The sequence below is a fragment of the Eurosta solidaginis genome, chromosome 3 (genome assembly GCF_040869045.1).
Source record: "Eurosta solidaginis isolate ZX-2024a chromosome 3, ASM4086904v1, whole genome shotgun sequence".
NCBI classification, from domain to species: domain Eukaryota; kingdom Metazoa; phylum Arthropoda; class Insecta; order Diptera; family Tephritidae; genus Eurosta; species Eurosta solidaginis.
In genome coordinates this window covers 88,364,802-88,390,545 of record NC_090321.1, presented here as the reverse complement: position 1 = coordinate 88,390,545, position 25,744 = coordinate 88,364,802, and positions in this window count along the sequence as shown.

Below are 25,744 nucleotides of genomic sequence, written 5' to 3'. Positions count from 1 at the left end.
GAGTTGAATGTTGACATAATTTACTTGTATACTGTGAAGATATTAAATTTTTTGTTAAAATTTGACTTAAAAAAAAAATTTTTTTTTTAAGTGGGCGTGTTAGTCATCCGATTTCGCTAATTTTTATTTAACACACATATAGTAATAGGAGTAACGTGCCTGCCAAATTTCATCATGATTTCTTCAACGACTGCGAAATTACAGCTTGCAAAACTTTTAAAAATCCTTCTTTTAAACCTGGGCGGTGCCTCGCCCATTGTCCAAAATTTTACTAATTTTCTACTTTGCGTCATAGGGTAAACGCATCTACTAAGTTTCATCGCTTTATCCGTCTTTGGTAATGAATTATCGCACTTTTTCGGGTTTTCGAAATTTTCGATATTGAAAAAGTGGGCGTGGTTGTAGTCCGATTTCTTTCATTTTAAATAGCGATCTGAGATGAGCGCCCAGGAACCTACATACGAAATTTCATCAAGATACCCCAAAATGTACTCAATTTATCGTGTTTACGGAAGGACGGACAGACGGACGGACGGACATGGCTAAATGAATTTCTTTTTTCGCCCAGATCACTTTGATATATAGAAGTCTATATCTATCTCGATCAGTTTAAGCCGTTACGGATTACCGTTATGCGAACAAAGCTAATATACTCTGTGAGCTCTGCTCAGCTGAGTATAACAACAAAAGAACGTATCAAATAGTCAAACTTTTATTCATTCATATTTTTGCCTGCTCTTTTGGTTTGCTTGCACTTACAGCACCGTTTTATTTGCGGGAGACTTTCCCAGCTACAACAAGTAAGGACGGGACTGTCTCCGGCTGTGCCGAAGACTTCATACCTTTCATAAATGGGGCTGAACAATAATCTTATCCCCTTCGTAATTTCCGAATAATCGAATATATAGTGATCAGATCTACATACCTAAACGATTTTCAAGATAAATATAAAATAAAAAATAGGTAGGTACTTTGTGTGAGGATGCAAAGTTTCAGGTTTTTTGTGGTCTGCGTGTAAAAACTATAACTACGAATCACGTATTTCAACAATATATGACGTAAACGTAACTATTTGATGAAATTTGATGAATTTTGAAGCTTCTAGCCGTAAAAAAGGGGCAAAAATGACAGTTTATATGAAGTATATAATATATATACCACCGATATCTATGATTTTTTCAGACAACAATATATGCTATATACGTAAGCATTTAGTGAAATTTGAAGCTTCTAGCTGTTAAAACGGGGCAGAAATTGTGCAAAGTTTCTTATCTGAACAATCGGTTGTATGAGATATACACTATGCATACCACCGATCTCAACGATTTTTTCAGACATCAATATATGCTATACACGTAAGCGTTTGGTGAAATTTGAAGCTTCTAGCTGTTAAAATGGGTCCGAAATCGCATAAAATGTATATATATACTATATATATATACTATATATACCATCATATATATATTTTTTCAAACAACAATATATGCTATATACGTAAGCATTCGGTGAAATTTGAAGCTTCTAGCTGTTAAAATGGGGCTAAAATTGCGAAAATATATATATATATACTATATATACCACCATATATATACTATATATACCACCGATCTTTATAATTTTTTCAAACAACAATATATGCTATATACGTAAGTATTCGTTGAAATTTGAAGCCTATAGCTCTTAAAATAGGGCAGTAATTACGAAAAGTTTCTTATCTGAACAATCGGTTGTGGGGGATATATACTATATATACGACCGATCTTATCAATTTTTTCAGGCAACAATATGTCAAATATACGAAAGTATATGGTGAAATTTGAAGCTTCAATCTGTTAAATTGAGTAAGATATGACAAAAATCCTCTCTTTCTAAAAAATCGGTTGTATGGGGAATATATGCTATAGCGGTCCGATCCGGCCGGTTCCGACAAATGTCTAATCGGACACCCATTTTATCAAGATATCTCAAAAATTGAGGGACTAGTTTGCATACAAACAGACAGACGGACATACGGACATGGCTAAATCAACTCAGCTCTTCATCCTGATTATTTCGGTATACTTAATGGTGGATCTATCTATTTTCCTTTAAGGACATACTATTTTGGGTTTCGTGACGAAATTAATATACCATTTCATTTTCATGAAAGGTATAAAAATTAAGGCAGATTTACATACACTTTGGTTGTGTTGCATCGATCTGACGCTTTGGCAGGCCCTTAATGTAAAAATGAGACTGCTTGCCATTTTCTTCGCATTGAAGCGATTCAAGAGTGGTAAATCCTCCTTTGTGAATTTTTCAACTTTTTGAGTCCCTTAACATTCAACAAACTTTGCTTAGCAAGATGTAGGAGCTGCCATAAATTTAACTCATCTGTCGGGCGAAGCATCGAAAGATTTACATAAGCGCTTTGGTTACGTGCCTACGCTTTGACAATGCCATACGAAAAACAATGAAACGCCTTGGGTTATCTTCGCTTTGATGGGAACAAAGCGTTTATACAATTTTGCAGTTATGCATTTGTGTAAACAGCCATAGAACTAAAATTTTTCGGAGGGAAACATTTTACACGCAGAAACGTGTTCTGCACAAAAATACTATGGATACCACCCCCGGTTTCGGAGGGACCCGCGGGTCATTTTCCGGTTTTTCGTTAATATCTTTTGAACGAGTTAAAATTTTTTTCCCACTTCGGATTATTATCGTCGAGGTCAATAGGCGTCTTTTAACACCTCTCGATATTTTGGGACGCGTCTTAACAGTCGTCCCCTCAACTAGACTATTACCGTAATTATGAAACCTATATGTCTTATTTTACAATGTTCTTATATGCTATAATCCTTAGTCGCTTTTATGGCTTATACAAAAATGTTTAAAGTAAACAACAATAATACATGTCAAAATACAAAATATGGGTAACCGGAAAGTCTTCCTTTGTCTTACAATCTCAGAAAGGAAACAAAGAACAGAACATGGCTGTGAAATATTGTTCAATTATATTTAGTATGATACCCACCCAATTTTCATTGGAAAGTAAAGACATGTGTCCAAGATTTTATGAGTAGGAACACTTTGAAATTCATAAATACGATAAAATTGTGATGACATGAAATCACAAACAAACCAAAAAATAAAATAAACTTCTTATTATTTCCCGAAATTTTACACTATCACTTGCGAGATATTCACTTAAAAAAATAGAAATCCATAATTTCGCGCTTACGATACAATGGCTAACATATCTTGCTATATATTCAAAATGAAATAAAATTCAATTTATTTTACAGCTTCAAAGTAATTTACAGTCGTCACAAGTTCGAAGTTAACATATTTTGCCTATCACTAAGCAACAAAAATATTTGTTTGACGAAATTTTGATATTTTGGGGAATTAAAAATTGTTTTTTTGGGTAATTTGAGAACGGAAACACTGGGTTGCATCTAGTTACATGCCAACATTCATATAAGCTCAAATTCCCAGTAAGAAAATACTCCGCAAAAACGTATGGGTTAAAGCTGACAGCTATTAAAACTTAATTAAAGTTACTCCATGTCTCACCAAACTTTTACCAAATATAAAATATAATGTTATGTTGGTTTTATTGGTCTGTAAATAATGAATTGTTATATTAATTTGTCATATTCAAAACGGGTTTGTTGTTTCCGTATAAATGTAGCCTATAACGAAAAATATAAAAAATTTATGGAAGAGTTTCTAATTAATAAAACCTACTGAAAAATCATAACCAATGGTGATTTACTATTTGGCATATATATTTTTTCAAACATGTAACTATACAGAGTGTCTGGACAAGTAACTTGGTACCTCGATCAAGTTTAAACCTTAATAAAAAAATCTTCTATGGATGATCAATTTGTGAAACGTCAATTCTCTAACCAAATTAAACAACATTTCATATTGTATTCTCTGTTTAGCTGCTTTTTTTATTGTTAAGTGATTTTGTAACATTTTTAACAATACTTGTACTTGCTTTATGTCTACATATGATTGTTTATTTTTGAGATTAAGCTAAAGGTATTTAATTTGGTGCTGTAAGCAGGTTTGTGTTGTATACGTCTATAACATATGATTGTTATATTTAATTTGGAAGTACAATAATATAGTTTAAATAAAAAAAAATTTAAATAATAAAATTATTAATTAAAAAAATATGTTAAAAGTATTAAAAAAAAAATAAAATAGGCTGATTCGAACCTGCGAAGAGTTGTATTATCTATGCTATTGCTTCTTTTCTACAAATACAAGCAATGTTGTATTTAAGCTTTACGCCTTCTGCGCGCATTTTTCGACTGTGATGCCACGTAAAATAAAAATAATTGTTAAGAAAGCATTATGGAATAGCCAAGTATTTAGTGCAACCCGGAAAAGTTGTTGAAAAAGCTAACCGCATTTTCTTTAATGTTAGGGGATAAATAATTGACTACTTACTACTGAGAAATTATAAAGAATAAGTGAACATTTAACTGGCGTAATTTCTTTTTTTGGAAATTCCATGTGTACAGGGCTGACCAATTAGTGTGTATGGCTGACCAATTAGTGGGACCTACTGACCAATTATAACCAATCAGTGACAAATTAATTAGCATAATTTATGGCAGACCAATTAACGAAATCAGCTGACCAATTATGACCAATTAGTGACCAATTAATTGGCATAATTTGTATTGGAAAATTTATGTATACAGGGTGTCTAGACAGGAAAATATTTTTCTCTTGGAAAATTTTAAATGGCCATAAAAAATTTCCTATGGCTGACCAATTAGTGGGACCCAGTGATCAATTATGACCAATTAGTGACCAATTATTTGGCATACTTTTCGATTTGGAAATCCGCCGATGGGTGCTAACATCCGATAACAGAGTAACATCCGATAACCCGATAACAAAGAAAATTTTAAAATTAATTAAAAACTTCCTATGGCTGACCGATTAACGCAACCTGCTGACCAATTATGGCCAATTAGTGACCAATTAATTGACATAATCTGTTTTTGGAAAAATTATGTACACAGGGTGTTTAGACAGGAAAATTGTTTTTCGCTTAGAAAACTTTAAATGGCCTTTAAAAATTTTATATGGTTGACCAATTAAGAAAACCTGCTGCTGACCAATTAGTGACCAATTAATTGGCATAATTTTTTTTGGAAAATTTATGTATGCAGGATGTTTAGACAGGAAAATAGTGTTTCCCTTGGAAAATTGAAATGGCCATACAAAATTTTCTATGGCTGGCCAATTAGTCGGACCCGCTGACCAATTATGACCAATTAGTGACCTATTATTTGGCACACTTTTCGATTTCAAAATCCACTGATGGAGTGCTAATATCCGATAACAGAGTAACATAACAAAGAAAATTTAAAAATTAATTAAAAAGTTCCTATGGCTGACCAATTAACGAAACCTGCTGACCAATTATGACCAATTAGTGAACAATTAATTGGAAAAATTTATTTTGGAAAATTTATGTGTACAGGGTGTTTAGAGAGGAAAATTGTTTTTCCTTGGAAAAATTTAAATGGCCATAAAAATTTTCTATGGCAGACCAATTAGTGGGACCCACTGACCAATTATTTGGCATACTTTCCGATTTGAAAATCCACCGAAGGGGTGCTAACAGCCGATAACAAAGAAAATTTTAAAAATTAATTATAAGGTTCCTTTGGCTGACCAATTAACGAAACCTGCTGACCAATTATGACCAATTAGTGAACAATTAATTGGAAAAATTTATTTTGGAAAATTTATTTGTACAGGGTGTCTAGACAGGAAAATTGTTTTTCCTTGGAAAATTTTAAATGGAATGAAAAATTAATTAAAAAGTTCCTTTGGCTGACCAATTAACGAAACCTGCTGACCAATTATGAAAAATTAGTGGACAATTAATTGGCATACTTTTTTTGGAAACTTTATGTATACAGGGTGTTTAGACAGGAAAATTGTTTTTCCCTTGGAAAATTTTAAATGGCCATAAAAAATTTTCTATGGCTGAACATTTAGTGGGACCCGCTGACCAATTATCACCAATTAGTGACCAATTATTTGGCATACTTCTCGATTTGAAAATCCACCGATGGGGTGCTAACATCCGATAACACGATAACATCCGATAACAAAGACTGGCCTAGTGGACCCACTGACCAATTATGACCAATTAGTGACCAATTATTTGACATGCTTTTCGATTTTAAAATGCACCGATGGGGTGCTAACATCCGATAACAGGGTAACATCCGATAACAAAAAAACTTTAAAAATTAATTAAAAAGTTCCTATGGCTGATGAATTAACGAAACCTGCTGACCAATTAGTGACCAATTAATTAATTTGCATAATTTTTTTTGGAAAATTTATGTATACAGGGCGTTTAGACAGGAAAATTGTTTTGCCCTTGGAAAACTTTAAATGGCCATAAAAAATTTTCTATGGCTGACCAATTAGTGGGACCCGCTGACCAATTATGACCAATTAGTGGCCAATTATTTGGCATACTTTTCGATTTGAGAATCCACCGATGGGGTGCTAACATCCGATAAGAGGGTAACATCCGATAACAAAGAAAACTTTAAAAATTAATTAAAAAGTTCCTATGGCTGATGAATTAACGAAACCTGCTGACCAATTAGTGACCAATTAATTAATTTGCATAATTTTTTTTGGAAAATTTATGTATACAGGGTGTTTAGACAGGAAAATTGTTTTGCCCTTGGAAAACTTTAAATGGCCATAAAAAATTTTCAATGGCTGACCAATTAGTGGGACCCGCTGACCAATTATGACCAATTAGTGGCCAATTATTTGGCATACTTTTCGCTTTCAAAATCCACCGATGGGGTGCTAACATCCGATAACAGGGTAACATCCGATAACAAAGAAAATTTTAAAAATTAATTAAAAAGTTCCTATGGCTGACCAATTAACGAAACCTGCTGACCAATTGTGACCAATTAGTGACCAATTCATTGGCATAATTTTTTTTGGAAAATGTATGTATACAGGGTGTTTACACAGGAAAATTGTTTTTCTCTTGGAACACTTTAAATGGCCATAAAAAATTTTCTCTGGCTGACCAATTAGTGGGACCCGCTGACCAATTATTTGGCATACTTCTCGATTTGAAAATCCACCGATGGGTGCTAACATCCGATAACACGATAACATCCGATAACAAAGAAAACTTTAAAAATTAATTAAAAAGTTCCTATGGCTGACCAATTAACGAAACCTGCTGACCAATTATGACCAATTAGTGACCAATTAATTGGCATAAATTTCTGTATACAGGGTGTCTTGATAGGAAAATAGTTTTTCTTTGGAAAATTTTAGATGGCCATAAAAAATTGTCTATGGTTGACCAATTGAAGGGACCCACTGACCAATTATGAACAATTAGTGACCAATTATTTGGCATGCTTTTCGATTTCAAAATCCACCGATGGGGTGCTAACATCCGATAGCAAAGAAAACTTTAAAAATTAATTAAAAAGTTCCTATGGCTGACCAATTAACGAAACCTGATGACCAATTAGTGACCAATTAATTGGCATAATTTTTTTTTTGGAAAATTTATGTATACAGGGTGTCTAGACAGGAAAATTGATTTTCCTTGGAAAATTTTAAATGGCCATAAAAAATTGCCTATGGCTGACCAATTAGTGGGACCCACTGACCAATTAGTGACCAATTATTTGGCATATGTTTTGTTATAAAATTCCAGAAATGGGGTGCTAACATCCCAGAGCCCGCATAGCTTAAGTTTTCAGACTAGTTCGACTGTCCACTACGTTATGTAGTACACACCCGGTCATTTTTTCGACTGTCTGGGGAAAGCTTTTGCTTCACCGCTTTGAGTGTTCTGCGAAGGACAAAGCCTCACCTGGTAAATATATGTGCTACGTATTCACATATGTAACAGGAGCCGTAACGTGTAGGTTATTCTTAAACTTGGTTTGTAGGCTATAATCAATGTGATTCACTACACTGGGCTAGTTGGGGCCGCCAATTTTTAGAAGTATTATTGAATGATGCAGTGTAAAAATCAAAATTAACATTTCAGACGCTGTTTTAAAGTTTCGCAAATAAAAAACACATGTTTGAATATAAGGCCAGGTGATTTTCAAACCCTTCTCATACGTACATATATCTTCAACTTAAGTATGAGGTGAGAATCATTTCAAAGAAGTGTTTAAACCCCTGGAATCTACTAAAGATTTTGCATCACTGATTGTGCTTATTATTTTAGCCAATCGGAATATAGAATTTTATAAAATATCGGCACTTTTTTCGAGTACATAACTTGCTTTTTTCATAACTTAAGAACAATTTGAAAACATGCTCGGCGTGGGTCATTTTATTTGAATTCATTGTTCATTATTAATTTTTTCCAAAAAGTATGCAAAGTGAGCATTTAAATTTTTTATATACCGTTTTTTTAGTGCTTTGTTTTAATAACTTGTTGAATTGGGTGATGCAAGCTGGCATTGAAAACGACTGTTTTTAAATAACTTTTGAATTGGTGAAAATAGTTAAATTTGGCAATTGGATTCTTATAACTGGTAGTGATGCGCATCCGTTGATACCCCTTTCGACCATATCGCACCAATTTTCGACATGAACAATAAATGGCCTAGACAGTCTTAAATGAGTAGAAAATATGGTAACGCGCCGAACGCCGCCGCTGCCGCCGCCGCGCCGATATTTTTAACATTCGAAATTTTTAACATGCGAAAAACGACGACGCCGCGGCAGTGAGGTAGCAATGCCAATTTATGTGGATATGTAAAAATATGGGTATGACTGTGGCGTTATGACTATGTCAACTTAGCCAGGCCCTTTAGTCTCAGCTCTGCATTGGGATAGTCAACTGATTAAAGGCTAAGTAGCGCTTCAAAGTGCAGCTAGGTGACGCGAAAAAGAAGTGCCAGACAAGCTTTTTTGAACTCATCTAGAATTAATATCGCTTATAGACGATTTCTGAAGGGGTACAACTCGATGACTTTAGAATTATGGGAAAGGTTTTCTGATATATCCAAATTGATAAAACCTTGCGTCTGTTGTTGTTGTTGTTGTAGCAATAAGGACACTCCCCGAAGGCCTTATCGATGTTGATGATCCTTTGCAAGATGTAGATCCGGTACGTTCCGATATAAAGCACCATTAAGGTACTAGCCCGATCATCTCGGGAACGATTTGGTATGACCACATGAAACCTTCTGGGCCATACCGCCCTCCCACCCCTAGATCCATGAAGAACCTCGGCTGTTAAGAAACAGGATTCGCCACGGGTAGGTGAGTTTGACAATTGGGTTGGAGAAACTACTATATAATACGCTGGCAACCCCTTGAAATGCTTGCGCGGCAAAACCCCTTGAATCAATTTGGTATTTTAGTCGCCTCTTACGACAGGCATACCTGCCACGGGTATAATTGAAGCCCCTCAAACCGCTGGGGGATAGTGTTTTTATTATGCGCTACATAATTATTTTTAAATCAAATCTCAAAGGTAACAAACTCTGAGTTATCCCGGGACCCCGAACCTATCATTTTCAAATCTGGAAGTCCCGAGATTGCAAAAGGCCTTCGAGATTCGATGCCTTGCGCTGCTAAGTTATTTGCGACCTAGTTAGGAGATACGAAAACTCGGGAGCGTTTGGTAGTAATTAGGCTGAATGCCTTTGTTAAATATTTCATTTTAACGCGAGTTTGAATCGAGCTCAAGGCCTAACAATAATTATTTTAACATTATTATTGTTATGATATATTTTTTCTTAATTGGAAAAATTTTAAGTTAGAATAGAAGAAAGAAAAAATTTAGACAACTGCCATCCATGGATCCATTTCGGGAACTACTAAATTCTTTCATCGGCAACGTTTAGGCGCCGCTGCTTTAAGCATTCAGCTATTACAGCGGTTGTTCATTTGCCGTCATATTTCTACTTCTATTCAGTTCTTGCCAATTGCTATTCATAACATTGCGACATCTACCAGGAAATATTGTGAATTTTTACTTGAGTGAAAAAGAAAGAAAAGTACCAATCGTGGCTACTGCCTAAATAGGACCAAAATTGAAGAAAAGGGGCCAGCGGACCAAATGGGGTTGGAAGGGACAATTTTTGGTTCAAATGGACCAAAGTGGCAACCCTGAAAGCGAAGAAGACTACCATTCGAAATTCTACACAGACACTGCCCTACAAGACGGAGGTAACTAGTTCACCCACACATTCAAAGCTTTTTTCGCTCTCCACTAACACATCGACGTTTCATGCTGTCATCGAAATGACAGTTCATTAATTATTCCGGGAAACTTTGAAACGGAGAAAAAATAGCATTGTTTACAACGAAAAATATCTTGTGCTTTTAGTTGTGACATGTGACGGAAATTAAAAATTTTGTTGCAGAGAACACCTTTTTGCGTTGGCGGCCTTCGCCCAAAATAATCATCATATATATTATTCCTGTAAGGGCTTTTTGTGTTATTTCCTAAATTTCTGCTCTCATTTGGAACCAATATTAATAAATAAGGTATCGTTTTAAAGGTGGGGGTTAGCTCTACATGCAAAACCATGTTTTAATTAGCAGAGTGCTTTTGTTTAAGCGTATTTAATAAAAATAAATTATTTAAAATGAGCGATTGTGAATGCACAAAAAAATCAATTCGTACTGCAACGCTAATGTTACTATATCACCCACTGCGAGCGCGCCATCTACACGTGAAATTTGAAATGCGAAATTAAAGGCAGTAGTGAATATCATAGTGCTCAACCAACCCACTGCGAGCGCGCCATCAAGTTTTACACTTGAATATTGAAATTCAAACAGCTGTTTAGGCATATTTGTATAATGTTTTGTGGTCTCACAAGAGTAGCTGATTTTTTTCGTAATTGAAAATCTTTTTTATACACCTGTCATAAAATACATAATTGGTAAGTTCTAAAATGTGCATTTTTACATGAATTACATGTGCTCACATTTTGTTCATATTGTTAGACTATAATGCCTAGTGCCACCTTAAATCCTTCAACTGAGCGAAGAAGACGTAAAGAAGGTAGAAGAAGTCGACCAAGTCAGCAACGAAATATTCATCTAGCCCATGCAAGGCAAACAATGCGTAACCGCCGACAGGAACAAAGGGCTCAAATGGTAGTCCAGCGTAGGAGTAACTTGGTACCATCATATATTTTAAAGTTAAGCAGCGACACAAATTCTAGGAGAATACAGGAAAAGCTTCCAAAAACTTATTGTTGCGCACGCCTCGGAATCATGCAAGAACCACATAGCGTTGGACGTATGGATCAACAATGTATATTTTGTATGGCCAAACTATTTGCCAGTGAAGTTAGCGATAGAAGTTCTTCAATTTGTTGTCACAAAGGGAAGGTGAGTTTGCCAGAAATGTCTGTATGTGAAGAACTTAAAACTATAATCGAACGCAATGATTCTGTAACAAAAAACTATTTGGAAAACGTAAGAAAATTTAACAACGCTCTAGCATTTGCATCAGTTCAAGTCAATTTTGTTAACATCCCTGGAAGAGGCCCCTTTTGTTTCAAGCTAAACGGTCAAGTATATCATAGAATTGGAGCTTTACAACCACCTGAGGGCGAAACACCCTCATATGCTGGCCTCTTTATTTTAGACAATGATGATGCTTTGCAGTTTCGTACAAACCGAGAGGTTAATAAGAGCTGTTGCCAATTTCTTATGAACCAACTACAAACAATGCTTATAGCCTATAATCCGTATGCGAGTTTATTCAATTGTGTCAAAGATATGTCTAATAATATTGCTGATATGCAAATACAATTTACTACGGAAAATGCTTTCCATCCCGGAAGATATAATGCACCCACTGTATCTGAAGTTGCGGCAGTTTTTTTGGGTCAAGATGGCGTTCCACCAGGCATATTTGACTTTACAATTTCTTATAAGTCAGATGGATCTCTTAGTAAAATATCGTATCTGAATCCCCATTCAGATCCAATGTGCTATCCTCTGCTCTTTCCCTGTGGAGATGCAGGATGGAGACCAGGTATGCAACATGTCGGCATCCACGCAACTGCAATACGAACCGTTACTACTCAATTGCAATATTATTGTTACCGTTTAGCAATAAGAGGTGAATTTAATATAATATAAGCTTCAGGCAAATTATTTCTGCAATACGTTGTAGACAGTTATGTCAAAGTGGAGGGCTCCAGAGTTGCATACATTAGGTCACATCAAAAAGATTTAAGAGTTGAAAGCTATAAAGCGTTAATGGATTTCCTTCATGCAGATGCTCAACAAAGAGGTGCAGCTACAGGACTTCCTGTTATTCTTCCGTCTTCGTTTATTGGTAGTCCGAGAAACATGCTTCAATATCAGTATAGTATCCCGCTTTGGCAAACCAGACATTTTCCTTACATTTACTTGCAACCCTAAATGTATTGAAATAACATCAGAACTCAAGCCGTATGAGAGGACAGAAAACAGGCCTGATTTAATCTCAAGAGTATTTCACTTAAAACTCAAATCACTTTTAGATGATTTATTAAAAAAGCACGTACTATGTGTAGTTCTTGCGTATGTTAGTGTAATCGAATTCCAAAAAAGAGGCCTACCGCACGCGTATATTCTTCTTATGCTTCGAGAAGTCGATAAACTCCGTTCAATTGAAGATGTGGATTCCTTAATTTCTGCCGAGCTTCCAAATAATGAGGAAGACCCGCACCTTTTTACAATTATAAAACAAACTATGACGCACGGCCCATGCGATATTTTAAATCCAAACAGGCCCTGTATGAAAGACGGTCAGTGTAGTAAAGGGTTCCCCAAAGAATTTCGAAGTGAAACAAACATAAACGTAAATGGTTACCCTCTTTACAGACGTCGTGAGAATTCTGTTACAGCAACTACTGAAAATCAGGAAATCGACAATCGCTGGATCGTACCGTATAATTCTTACCTAAGTCGAAAATATCAGGCCCACATTAATGTCGAGCATTGTTCCTCAATTAAATCTGTTAAGTATTTGTACAAATACATTTACAAGGGTCATGACTGTGCTTCACTGAAATTGAGCATTAATTCTGACGGGCAAAGGGAAGTAAATGTAGACGAAGTTAATACATTCTTAGACTGTCGCTATGTTAGTCCTCCAGAGGCAATGTGGCGACTTCAGGAGCGCCAACTCTTTCATCGTTCACATACTATTGAGCGGCTACCAGTCCATTTACAAGAAGAACAGATGATTTACTTCCGAGCTGGTCGCGAAGCTGAAACCAATATTAGCAAGGACTCCAAACTCATGGCGTTTTTCAAGCTTTGCAACGAAGAATAGGACGCCCGTCAGTATTTATACCACGAAATTCCCGAACACTACGTATGGTCTAAAGGCAAATGGTGCATAAGGGCGAGAAACAGTAAGTGCATTGGTCGGATGTACACCGTAAATCCAATGGATTATGAAAGGTATTTCCTTCGTCTTTTACTTCTCCATACCAAGGGACCAAAGTCATACACGGAAATACGTACGGTAAATTATGTAGTCTATGATAGTTTTCAAGCAGCTGCGGAAAAATTGCATTTAGTAGGTAACAATGCTTAGTGGAAAGAATGTTTGCAGGAAGCTGTAACTTACCAAATGCCAACTCAGTTGAGATGGCTTTTTGCAATTATTTGCGTTTTCTGTTCACCAACCAGCATTTTGGAACTTTGGCATATATTTCGTGATTAATTATCAGAGGATTACCAAAAACAACACCAGCGCGAAGAGTCCTACAATCTTGCTTTACTAGATTTAGAAAACATTTTTAAAATGCATGGCAGAACGTGTCAACACTTTTGCTTACCTCAACCAACTATAGTTGAACAGCCTAACATACTCTACAACGTTGAACAAGAACGTCAATATGGACAAGAAGCTTTTAGCAAACTGAATCAAGAGCAAACGTCAATAGTGGAAGAAGTCTTGAGTTCGGTTAGAAATGAATCTCCAAACTGCTATTTCATTGACGGACCAGGTGGTTCAGGAAAAACATTTATTTACACTACGCTATGTCACATCCTCCGAGGGGAAAATAGAGTGGTTTTACCAGTTGCATGGACAGGCATTGCTGCGAATCTGTTACCTGGGGGACGAACTTCACCTGCTCTTTTTAAGCTACCTGTGCCTATTTTAGATACTTCAGTGTCATCTATGCGGCCAAACTCAAAAGAGGCGCAGCTTTTACGGGAAACAGATTTATTTATTTGGGACGAAGTATCTATGGTACCTAAGGATGCAATAACCATTGTTGATAAGCTTTTGAAAGATATAACAAATGTGAATTTGCCATTTGGAGGAAAAATATTTGTATTTGGAGGTGATTTTAGACAAGTTCTTCCAGTTGTTAGACATGCCACCAGAACTTCAATTATTGAAAATTGCATTAAACGCTCACCGTTGTGGTCAAAGGTGAAAATTCGTAGATTAGTTCAAAATATGCGAGCCAATAATGACCCTGAGTTTAAAAACTGGCTACTCAAACTGGGAAATGGTGACTTAGAAATCCAACATGAAATATCCGAAGATACTATTAAAATTCCACGACAATACTACGCTGATTATGATAACCTTAACCTAATTGCTAAGGTTTACGGCAAAATTAAATAAATAACAGTAACATATCTAAGTTTTACTCAACAGCTATTTTATGTCCAAAAAATTACGAATGCTCGACTTTTAATGAGTATATAGTTTCAAAATTATTGCCCGGGGATATTAAAGTTTATCTAAGTTGCGATACAGTCGAAAACAATGAAAGTTATAATGCTCAGTGTTATCCAACTGAGTTTCTTAATTCTCTAAATCCTTCCGGCTTACCTCCACATAAACTAATTTTGAAGAAAAATACAATCGTTATGTTGATTCGTAATCTTAATGCCAAAGAAGGACTTATAAATGGTGCCAGGATGGTCGTCAGTCATTTAGGCGAGAACGCAATAACTGTCAAATTAATTGATTCGGGAAAAATAGCTATCATACCGCGAGTTAAACTAACTCCCTCAGATCCCACTGTACCCTTCCAGATGACTAGAAAACAGTTTCCTTTAAAAGTCGCTTTCGCTATGACATTCGATAAAGCCGGTTTATATTTACTTAGCCCAGTATTTCCACATGGACAGTTATATGTGGCCTTTTCTAGAGTCAGGCGATTCGAAGATATCACTTTTTCAGCCCAAGCGACATTTAAGCAAAAAATTGAAAATGAATTTATTTTTACATCGAATATTGTATTTAACGAAGTTTTGTAAAAAAATGTTAAGTTAATAAATACATGTACATATCGAACATAGCTACAAACGTATACATATATCTATTACTTCTGATTGGTGGTTTTGTGGTCATTAGGTCATATTTATAAAAAAAAAAGCTATTGCTTTTTCTCAAATTTTCAGAAATTCGATATATGTAAGTTTGTATGAAGGAAACTTCAAAATTTGAGAAAAGTTTGAAAAATCCTGGACCTGGACTAATAAAAGGTTTCAAACCATTTTTGTTTTTTTTTTTTTTTTTGCGCAAGGCGCGCACGGGTCCACCTAGTATTAAGTTAATTTTAGTTGTGACATGTGACGTGTGACATGTGATGTAAAAATTTTGTTGGGTAATAGTCTAGTTGAGGGGTCGACTGCTAATACGCTACCAAAAATATCGAGAGAGGTGTCAAAAGACGCGTATTAATCTCGAGAACACTAATCCGATGGCGGAAAAGAAAAATATTATCTCTGTCCGGAGATATTTGCAGTTGAAGTTGGCGATTTACATGTGGTTGTTGTTGTGGTTATTGTTGTGTTTGTACCCACAAAAAAAATTGTGCATCACCGTGGCGGTAGCCCAAGGTTATTTTTTATAAGCGCGGCCGAAGGCCGCCAACGCAGAAAGGTGTTCTGCGCAAAAATAATATGGATCCCACCCCCGGTTTCGGAGGTACCCGCGGGTCTTTTTCCGGTTTTTCGTTAATATCTTTTGAACGAGTTAATTATTCTCCGCCTTCGGATTATTAATACTGATGTCAAGGCGCGTCGTTTGACACCTCTCTCGATATTTTTGGTAGCGTATTAGCAGTCGACCCCTCAACTAGACTATTACCTTTTGTTGCAGAGACCATCTTTTTTGCGTTGGCGGCCTTCGCCCAAAATAATATTAAGGGTAACGTTTTACAAGACGGTGCACCACCTAATTTAAAAATATCAAATAATAATAAAAACGGAGCTCGAGGCGCGTCTTTTGATTCCTCGTTTGATAATTTTTGATAAAAATTAGGTGGTGCACCGTCTTTTAAATCGTTACCATATTAAGTTGTATAGAATCGACGGGATGGCCTACAAGGCTTCATGTCATACTAAATCGCTCCCGATATGGTCGGGCTAGTACCTTAATTGTTCCCGGAACGTACCCGATCTGCATACGGCAAAGGACCAACAAAGTCGATAACGGGGAGTGTCCTTATCGCTACAACAACAACAACATTATTTACTTTGGTAATAGTGCAGTTTACGGCACCCACCGAAATTTGGGCCAAACTTTTCGAGTGAGGTATCAAAAGACGCGTATTCATATACCTTTCTGCGTTGGCGACCTTCGGCCGCGCTTATAAAAAATAACCCTGGGATACGCCATGCCAAGTCCGGGTGTGTGGTATAACCGTGGCTACCGCCACGGTGATGCACAATTTTTTTTGTGGGTACAAACACAACAAAAACCACATTAAAATCGCCAAATTCAACTGCAAATATCTCCGGGCAGAGATAAAATTTTTCTTTTCCGCCTTCGGATTATTATTCTCGAGATTAATACGCGTCTTTTGATACCTCACTCGAAAATCTTGGCCCAACTTTAGGGTGGGTACCGTAAACTGCACTACTACCTTTACTTTCTGATTTTCATTCATACGTATGTGCATTTTTAAATAATAAAAAAAATGTTATATTATTCTAATAGATAGCATCTCCGCCGGGTTGCGATGCAGCGCAGAATATGCCAAAATCATTGGAAATCTACAATTAAATGAAGATTCACGTGTCATTTGCCAAGGATACAAGGTAATTTACAACCAATATGCTTTGGAATACGGTACCAAACTGGTTGGATGTATTTCCCTAAAAAATGGGGGAACTACGCATCTTGGTTTGCCAGTATTTGCTTCGGTAATTTATATTGATTTGTATTGATTAAAAATTGCAATAGTAGATAATTTAATGTGAATTAAAATTGAATAGGTAGCCAGAGTAAAAAAGGCAACTGATCGGCATGCAACTGTTATTTATGTGGCGCCACCGGGAGCTGCTGCTGCTATCCTAGAAGCATTAGAAGCAGAAATGTCTGATTGTTTGCATCACCAAAGGTGTATGTACCATAACATGATATGGTTCGCGTTAAGCATGCTCTCTTAAGGCAAAAAAAAAATTGCGTATAGTCAGGCCCGATTGTCCAGGAATCATCGCACCAGAAAGGGTAAGTAAATTGGCTACCATATTGAATAATTTGTCATGCTTTTGTTGATAATCAACTGAAGAATGCAAATACGACAGAGTTCGGAGTTCATGTGAAAACAAATTAATTTTTTTAATTAGCGTTTGGAGAGAAAAATTCATATGTATGTATGCATAGAACTGCATAGAAGGGGAGGAATTAATTAATTATTATCAGTAGATTTACAAGATTTTTGTCATTTTCCTTGCGTCGCAGTTGTCATTATATTGCGTTAACAGAGGACATCAACACCTTACTACCCACAGACAGTTAAAATTTTAGTAAATTTTGCTCTTTTCATCACTGCTTCAAAACGTGGAAAGTTATATATCGAGCATTCCATGGAGAATGGTACATTTTAGCAGACTTTCGCATTGCGGTCATTATTAATATTCAATCCCTAGAAGGTTTAATGTAGTCATGTCAATAGTTCCCGAGATGTTGGGGCTAGTACCACAATGGTGCTTGTTACCGGAACGTGGATAGATAGATAATTTATTGAGGATTGCACAGTCACTTGCACATCTCCTTCACAGCACCTCATCCTAGCCGACTTCCTTGATGAACCCCAGCAGTGTTTTTGGCTTGAGGGATTAAATGTGGGAATGCTCTGGCCATGGTGAGCCCATAAACTTAGCCCTACGTCTTGAAATTGCGCCGCAATCTAGATGGATATGGTCCGCTGTCTGCTGATCCATCACAAAATCGGTATGTGTTGTTCGATATTATACCCAGCTTTTGCATGTGACTGTTCAGTCTACAATGTCTTGTAAGAATAGCCGTTAGGATTCTTAGGTTATCTTTTTGAGAAGCCTATTAATGCCCTATATCGAGGTGTGCTGTAACCCCCTAACAGTAACTTAGATTGACTCAGGCCTGGCATATTGCGCCAGTGTTCTCTCTTTTCCCTCCCTTCTACTATTATGGGCATTTATTGAGTGAGCCAACTGCCAGGAACGGCTCGGGATCGATGGGTCATGCAGTTGCTGCCTCTCTTTCCGGGTTGTCCGCCTGCTGTTGTTGTTATAGCAGTGCTTCGTCCCATCCAATAGGTGCGACCGATCACAAATTGTCATCAATGTCTTCTAACGGGAGTCCAAGGAAACTTTCTGTTTCAACAGGGGTGGACCATAAGGAGAGGAGTGTTAGAGGCGTTGGTTCCACAATACAGTTAAAGAGATGGTTGGTGTCATGTGGGGACACATTACGAGCAGGACAATGTTTTGTATGTTGGGTGTGATTCTGGATAGGTAAGAGTTTAACCTGTTACGTTATCCAGCATGAAGTTGAGCTAGAGTGACTACTCGCGTTTCCCTAGGGAGAGTGCGTTCCTCCTCTGCTAGTTTTGTTCTTTGAGTACAGGAATCACCGGCATAGAGGTCCGACGCCTGTTTGTGGAGTTCACGGAAGACATGCTTGTGTTTTTTAGCTTCATACGGCAGTGTTCTCAGGTGCCGTATTTCCTCATAATGTAATGAGGCCACAAAAGATTTATAAAAGATACGAGGACGCTGGATTTTTAGCCCAGAGCAACCTGTCCGATGCAACCATCCCTTGCACGTGAAACACTGACAAGAGTATTTATTTTTTTAATTTAATTTATTTATTATTACGCCTGTTTAGGCCTAAAACTTAAACTACTAAGTACAACTCATTGTTATAATCACTTATTTCTATTGAATATGCTGTTGGAATGCCATGTGGGAGGGACGGAATAAATTAAACACTGAGTCCACCTGCTCATTACCCTCTACTCCCCTGTGGCCTAGGACCCAGGGCAACAGTACTACGTTGTGTGCTCCTAATTGATTTAGCTTTTATACGCACTTAAGGAGCAGTGCTGACTTTATTTCGAACGCCGCAAATGCCTTTAGTGGGGCCTGACTGAGTATGGCAATTGTTTCATTGGGGTATCAGCGCTGAAGGTTCAGCTTAGCGCACTAACTTATGGTGAATACTTCTGCTTGAAAATGCTCGGATGTGCTTTTAGAGGTACTGATATTTGGTTCTGGGTCCGAAAACTCTGGCTCCAATCCCTTCCGGCGTCTTCGAGCCATCTATGTACCATACGATCTTGATCAGACTAGTCATACATTGCATCCGCCCATACCTATACAGCCGTACCAAGAGACTGAGCAGCCCATTACATTTTGGCACAACCGGAGCACTGCTGGACATCCAATCTATATGAAAGCTATGCATTCAAAAGTGTTTGTGCCAGTGGCTGGTGCACACCGAACTGGACCAATGTATGCTATATTGATGCCTGCACAAATACCAAGCTATGTTTATGTGAATAATGTTACTGCTTATGTCCATTTGCACGGTTGAGCACATACAGTACCTACGTTTATACAAGGTGGAACACCACACTATCTACATGGCAATGTAGCCATCGATCACGTTGTTGTAAGAGATTAATTAAGATATGTTATTTATAAACACTGATTCTTATATTTTCATTATAACTAAACTGTAGACTGTAGAGGTATTCTTACTGGACACTGCCTTCTGCCTTTAAATTAGGCTTGGTCAGTGATAGCAGATGTAGGAAGTGCGGGTTGGAGGAGGAAACGATCGATTACGTTCTGTGCTCGTGCCCTGCGTTTTCCAGGCTAAGACTCCAGCTGACAGCTGTCAGTTCTAGAAGCAGCAAGTGGCTTAAGTTCTAGGAAGCTTCTGGTATTTGTCAAGAGGACGGAGTTATTTTATAACATGTCCTGGTTGTTGATAGGGTTTTTAGCTTGGTCGTTAAAACAAAAGAGTGAAAAGTGTCAGCCTAAAACAGGGCTGCCATCACGGTAGAAAAATATATATTTATACATATTTTTTAGGTTATTTTTTCAAACCAGTCTTGCGAATATTTAAAGTTGTGTATCACAAAGTTGCCATGTAAAGTTGCATATCTTTTATATTTTCTTATAAAGATATACATTTACAATGCCAGCAGAGTGCAAAGAATATACTGCGAAACTGCTACAGGTAGATGACATAGTAGCATGCTCTGGTGGGTGTGGCTATAGTTTCTGCTTGAAATGCAAAGGAATGAAAAAAAGATAATAGAAGATAATATGAACATAAAATGGTTCTGTAATGCATGTGCATTATCGGATACCAATACTAAATTTGTGGAAATCAAACATTTGATTAATAAATGTGAAGAAACAAAAATGAAAGCCGTTGATATTAAACAGATAGTCGAACAGATATTCTGTAATAAATTCTCCCAGATTAAAAGTAGCATTATTACGGACTTCAACTCCCTTTTAGAGCATAACATAGAAGTAAAATTGATTGCAATGAAGAATGAGATAGTAAAAGATTTATCTAATGAATTAAAAAAGAGCAATGAATTGCTTAACGATTTACGCGTGGCAAATGATCAGCCAGAAAAACTATCTTATGCTCAGGTCGCTTCTGTAAATGAGAATAAAATTGTCATTAAACCGAAAAAGAAGGGCAAAAAAGCTAAGGAAACCAAGGAAGCTCTAAAAAAAGTTGTCGAACCTACCGAAGGCCTTGTTAAAAATGTTAAAGAAGTAAATAGTGGTGCCATTATTGTAGAATGTAAAAATAAAGACGCCTGTGAAAAAGTCCAGCTAAAGGTAAGAGAAGGTATTGGAAACGATTACGAAGCAGAGAAAACAAAAAATAAGGATGAAATAAAAAAGAAAATAAAAATTGTTGGTTTAACTGAAAAAGTTAGCAATGAGCGTTTGGTAGAATGCTTAACTAAGCAAAATGACTCATGTAACGGAAAGGATTTAAAAGTGTTAAAACTGTATGAAAATACCAATCGTAGAGAAGTAATCTACATTGCGTTAGTGGAAACAGATGCAGTAACATTCGATAATGTGTTGCAACAAAAGAAACTATATATAGAGTGGGATACTTGCGTCGCTTACGAGCATATAAGTGTTCTGAGGTGTTTTAAATGTCTGGGATATAAGCACAAAGCAGCTGAGTGCACGAATAAAGTAGCTTGCAGCAAATTTGCTGGACCCCATGATAGCAAAGAGTGCACATCTAACATTGTTAAATGTGTAAACTGTAGCGAACTTGTTCAAAAAAAAGTTATTGACGTCGATGTTAGCCATTACGCTTTCAGCAAAGATTGTCCTGCGTATAAAAAATATTCGCAGCCAAGAAATAAGGCACGAGTTTAGCAACGAATACCAGAGGAGCTAAGTTGTATATATTTAAATATTAGTAATATCGTCGCCAATAAAGCTGAACAAGAGCGTCTGATATATGTACATAAACCACATTTAATATTTTGTTCGGAGACTTGTTCGACTGAAGAAATAACGAATCAAGAGCTACAGATACAAACATATAAACTTGTACGGTGCGATTCCCACAGCAGGCACACGGGCGGTGTGCTAATATATATAAATGAAATAATTGAATACTAAATAAGTTACAACAGAACATTAAACAAGAACATCTGGTGTATTATACTAAAAGTTAAAAATATTTTCCCCCAATATCAAATAGCTCTGATATATCACTCACCGAGCTCAAGTGATGCAGAATTTATAACGTACTTATACGACATTTTAAATAATAACTGCGTAACACAGGATAATATTATCTTCGTGGGCGATTTCAATATAAACCTTTACAAGAGCACAACTTATAGTAAACAGTTAGTTGACTTATTTCGATCCTTTGCTATGGAGCAAAAAATAGATTTTTATACACGAAAGGGTGATAAGACAGATACATTGATCGACTTGTTATTTCAGATAGTAGCTCTATATCATGTTTAAAATTAGAAGAGTTTCAGATCATGAAACGATTAAATTCAAAATCAAATTACATAAGTTATTTCCGATGAGAACGAAGAGAACAATAATTTCCTGGGAAAATTATACAAGCGACAGCCTTGTTAATGAATTACGGCAGCTTAACTACACTGACTTTGAAAATCTGAGCATCGAAAATAAGGCAACATTCCTATATAAGACGCTATCAAGCGCAGTGACCACCCTGACACACTCTAAAGAAGTCAGTGTCAAACTTATGAACAAGTGGTATGATTTTGAGCTGGCTAACTTAAATAAACGTAAGCTAAATCTTTACAAGATCAGCCTATCCACTGGAGAATTGAGTGAATATTATAGTGCGAAACGCCAATATAAACGGCTAATTAAGATAAAAAACAGCCAAGTACATGGAAAACAAAATCAACCATAGTGCTGGTGATAGTAAGGTCATGTGGAAAAACTTGAAAAATTCCATAAGCCTGGCTAAAGAAAATAATGGTATTAAAAAATTAAAATAAACGACCAACTCTACACAGAGGAAAATGAAATAGCGCAGTCTTTGAATGACTATTTCATTGATAGTATATTGGAGATTAGCATGAATATTCCTACTTCTTTTAGTAATGAAGGTACTATAGATGAGCAAAATGGCCCTAATGTTTTTAAGTTTCAGAAAGTATCCACTCCAGAGATAGTTGATATAGTAAGTAAGTTTAAAAATAAAATTGGAGGGAAGAAACTTGTGTCGGAAGGAGTCGTTAAATACTCCATAACGTATACAGGTTTTTTCTATTATCAACTTGTTAATGAGAGCTTAGATAAAGGTCTCGTTCCTAGTTTATGGAAATCTTCTATAGTTGTGCCATTAGAAAAAGTTAAAAATACCATCAAAGCTGAGGAGATAAGACCTATTAACACGTTACAATGTGATGAAAAAATTTTGGAAACAGTGGTAAAAAATCAGCTGGTAAAATATTTAGAAGATAATGTAATTAATATACCTCAGCAATCTGGTTTTCGAAAGAAACATTCATGTGAAAGTGCTTTGAATTTGGTTGTAGCTAACTGGAAAGAAGACTTAAGCAGGAAAAAACACATATTAGCTGTGTTTTTGGACTTAAAGCGTGCATTCGAGACGATCGACCAAAACTTAATGCTGAAAAAGCTTTTTTGCATTGGCGTTTCTGGTATAGAATTAAAATGGTTTCAAGACTTCCTAATTAACAGATACCAAGGAACAGTGATTGGAACGTCCGTATCGGATAAAAGGGAGGTACCTGTTGGTCTACCTCAAGGGTCTGTGCTGGCACCCATACTGTTCAATATATATATTAATGATATAACTAGCTCCATTAAGCACTGTGAAATAAAATTGTTTGCTGATGATACATTGCTGATGATAAGTGGGAACAATATTACTGAAATATATGCTAAGCTGCAAGAAGATCTTAACAGCGTATATGGTTGGTTATGCGTAAACAGACTAAAAGTGAATGTCAATAAAACGAAATTTATGGTTATATCTAGACGCAATTTTCAAAACAGTGAGCTACAAAACTTAAATATAAATAACGAACTAATTGAAAAAGTCAGCACCATAAAATACTTGGGAATAAAAATAGATGATAAGCTGAATTTCAACGAGCACGTGGATTATACGGTAGGAAAAATAGCGAAAAAGTTATATTTTACACAACGAACCTGCAAATATTTAAATAGAAGGTATAAAATCATCGTCTACAGATCTATAATCGAACCTCATTTTATTTATTGCCCAACTATATTTTTCATCTTGCTACAAAAGCAACAGAACCGCGCTATGAGATTCATTCTCAAAAAACGCTATGACACACCTATCAGAGACATGCTATGCTCTCTTAATTGGCTTAGCATTAGACAGCAACTTTTTTATTATACCATAAAATTTATTAAAAACATAATAGAAGGAACTTTGCCTGCGTATTTGAGGACTAATATAAAATATGTAAAAGATATGCACTCTGTAAATACTCGTAATAAAAATGATTTTAATCTGCCGGCTTATAAAACTGAAACAGACAAATGTAATCTGTATTATAAAGGTCTTAAATCCTATAATGAACTACCGAATGATATTAAATCATGTCATTCCAATAAATTTAAACAAAAATTGTACAATTATTGCAGAACACTACCAATTTAGTGCTGGACAGGCGGACTTCCATAGCATCGATAGAAGTGCAGCGAAACTATACTGCTATGTAGCGCCAAGGCTTCCAAGCTCTTGTACGCATACAAAAAAGGTTGCCGAAGCACATACTGAAGCGCATCACTCGATTAACTCAGTGCATCGCCGTGCAGATGTTGCCTTCGCGCTTTACTAACATGCGTAAAATGCCTACATACTACACAAGCACAACGCTTTGTTCGCATGATCTGGAAATCTCCCATCCATAGTACTCCAAGGTAGGACATAGATGTACCTATTCTAGATTGCATAGTCCAGAAGACAATTATAAACATGTAAAATAGATTTAAGTTAGGCTAAGGAAAGCCGTAATAAAAAAATACATTATACATTATACATTATTTAGAAACGAAACATCAAAGCCAAGGAGAATTAAGCAAGGGGTGCCACAGGGTGGTGTCCTATCCCCACTTTTGTTTAATTTCTACATATCTAAGCTACCTTCACCACCGGAAGGAGTCACAATCGTTTCCTACGCCGATGACTGCGCAGTAATGGCCACAGGCCCAGGCCCACAGATCGATGAGCTATGCAATAAAATAAACGGCTACCTCCCTGATCTCTCCAGTTTTTTCGCCTCGCGAAACCTGGCATTATCACCGACTAAATCTTCCGCGACCTTATTTACAACATGGACGTCCCAAATGTCGACCATTTTGAACATCCACGTCGATGGCTCTACGCTACCGACTGTCCTACACCCCAAAATCTTGGGTGTGACGTTTGATCAGGATCTACATTTTGGTGAGCACGCAGCCGCAATTGTTCCGAGAATTCAGAGCCGTAACAAAATCCTCAAATCCCTTGCTGGCAGTACCTGGGGAAAAGATAAAGAAACGCTCATGACTACATACAAAGCAATTAGCCAGCCGATTACGTGCTACGCGTCACCCATATGGTCGCCAAGCCTAAAAATTACCCACTGGAAGAAGCTACAGGCCTGCCAAAATACTGCTCTCAGAATTGCCACGGGCTGTCTTCTTATTTCCCCAGAACACCATCTACATAATGAGGCGAGAATACTCCCCATCAGGGAAAGAAACGAGATGCTGACCAAACAGTTCCTGTTGAATACCCAGAAACCTGGGCATCCCAACAGACATCTGATTGACGAGCCAGCACCGCCTAGGGGCTTAAGGAGTCATCTCCGTAAGCATTTTGAGGAAATACGGCATCTGAGAACACAGCCGTATGAAGCGAAAAAACATAAGCAGGTCCTTGGTGAACTCCACAAAC